Source organism: Buceros rhinoceros, unplaced genomic scaffold (assembly GCF_000710305.1).
Source record: "Buceros rhinoceros silvestris isolate BGI_N320 unplaced genomic scaffold, ASM71030v1 scaffold3533, whole genome shotgun sequence".
Classification (NCBI taxonomy): Eukaryota; Metazoa; Chordata; class Aves; order Bucerotiformes; family Bucerotidae; genus Buceros; species Buceros rhinoceros.
In genome coordinates, this window is record NW_010402838.1 from 18,350 (window position 1) to 20,959 (window position 2,610).

A 2,610-nucleotide genomic window follows, 5' to 3' on the forward strand; every position below is an offset into this window, starting at 1 on the left:
CAAAGAAAATATAAATACTAACTAGAAGTTCATCTTCAAGATCTGACTATGTAACACCCAAGGTTATTTCAGTTGTATCAATTTAGTCTATAAATGGAAATAAACACGGGGAAGTAAAATCCTTATCTGTTAATGGAAGAATATTTCTCTAAACTTTGCATATGTATTTGCTATTCTGGCTTGTTACCAAAAAAGTAGTTTTTTTCTTCTCAGCAGGAGAAAAGTCCACACCACAGAAGGCTTTCCATCAAAAGGACTCTTTGCCTGAAATTAAAATACATAAAACTTGAGCAAGGCCTTGTTTGCAGCAAAGAGTAAGCAGCAGATGAAATCCCTTAGACTTTACTCCATCCACCTATCACTTTTTTCACCCCTCTGATGACTCTTTGCTATTAGTCTGTTCAATATAGCAAGGTGACATTCTCTCACATTAGAAGCAGCAACTATAGTTATCAGCTCCATAAAAAAGTGAAGCTGTATTTCCCAACACGTTCCTGAGATAGGAGTCACTTACTGTTCAACACCACCACAGGACTGATGAGAAGATGATAAGCGTGTGAGCCCTGCACCTGAACTAGAGTTCTAGGCCACAAGGAGCCAACATTTCACAATTTAGAGGTTGGGAAAAGACCCAGAAAAACTTTAGTACAAGCTACTGATCAGAATTTCCATTAATCTGTGCCTTATAGCTAACTACACTCGGTCTTCTCACTAGGGAGCCCCTAACCATCTGTGTGTATATCATCTATCTCATAAATGAAGCAATCTTTTTTCGTGCCACTTGCTATTCCACAAGCCTTTCAGGAGCACTGGCTGCATGTGAAGTGCTGATGCTCAGCTACGCCTAACGCAGGGTGGACTATAAAGAGATCAGTAGCCAGATATGTAGTCTGTGCAGTACTTCCTACTGCAGTGGTGTCTGGAGTTTGCTTGGTTGGTTATTAAACCAGTGGGTAAGGAATAGTGGGTCAGATCTTTTTGCTTTTGTTTTTATCCTGTCACTCACAGACAAGTGAGCTTTGCTGCTCAGGCTGCAAAGTTCAAGCTTCCCAGCATCCAGGAATCTCACAAAGGGAGATAGTTAACATCCACGGATCAGTCAATGCATCCTAGGGACTAATGAAATTATTAGTTAGGGCAGGTTTAACTTGAAAGCTGTTACTCTGAGGATTCAGAATCACACCACCAGGTGCTGCTCTGAAATTACAGTACTGAGTATGGGGACCTAAACTAAGTTAACTAAACAATATTTCCTATGGTCAACGGACCAACAAGTAGCACATTAGCTGTTTTCTACTGTGCTTTGACAGTAGATAGCATTAATTTTCTGCCTCAATAGTCAATTCTTACATTTTCTCCACTGCTTTTTACTCACAACTGCAGTACTGAAGTACTTGGGCAGCTTTGGGCAGCTGCCCCCAGTAGTCAGTCAACTTTGAGAACTGTGTTTCTCTTGAAGGCTGTTTGAGGTCTGATAAAAGAAGCTAAACCAGCAACCTTAGCTAATTTAATTTTTCTACAAAGCAAATACAGTTCACTCTTGCTTTGTAGAAAAATTAAATTAGCTAAGGTTGCTGGTTTAATTTTTGTTTGAGGTCTGATAAAAGAAGCTAAACCAGCAACCTTAGCTAATTTAATTTTTCTACAAAGCAAATACAGTTCACTCTTGCCAACAATGATACGGACAGGTAAAAAACCACACTGGTTTAATGTGGGCTTTGGCAACACAGCCATGATGTAACTGGGTCCGTGAGTGTCAGTGTAGATGTGTAAGCTGATGACGTGGTTGACGGCCTCATCCTAACAGCTGTACGCTAGGCCTGTCAATGAAGTGAGATTCACCACTTCATCTACGCTAATGCGCTCTGTCACAGAACTACAGGGGTTGCAATGGGCCCATTCAGCCAGGAGACAGTGGATAGTCTCACCTCCTAAGTTACTGAATCCCAGCCAAACCTAAGGCCTGGCCTAGTTTCGGTCCAGGATGCTGCATCTTACAGCAGCGATGCTTCGTGCTTGTTGTTGACTGCATTACATATCCATCTTATAGATTACATTGGAAGACTGATGGAAAGCAAAGATTTTCCTTGATTGTTCAAGCTAGTTCCAAGCAGCGACCGGGAGATAAGAGCAGTCTTGCTAGTAATTTGTGAGACATTCGGACCAGACCCTTCCAAGAAAGAAGAAGTTCTATCCCATTTAAGTTCCTCTTCTTATTTTTCTTACTTCCTAACCCTTCTGGCCCTTGTTTATGAAGTCTGTCTGTGGTTTCAGTGTCCAGCTATTTCTCATGACACAGCAAGGAAGAAGGCTGAGCTAAGAGAGGGCCGCTGCAGTCACCTGAGTCAAATCACCTCAGACTGCACTGAAGTAGAGGGAACATGTAGAATCAATGCAACACTGCTTAGAACACCACGTCCCAGGAGGTGACCAGATGGTTTGGATTTCTCTTGTTTGTAAAAATTAATAATCTTCTAACATGAAAGTCTTACCCAGCCTGACACTTCGGTGAACATTCATGGGAATTTATCACATTTACTGAGTAGGATGATGCTACATAAAGTGAATTCACACCCTTTTAACAGTATTAAAGGAGATCCTGCTGTATTT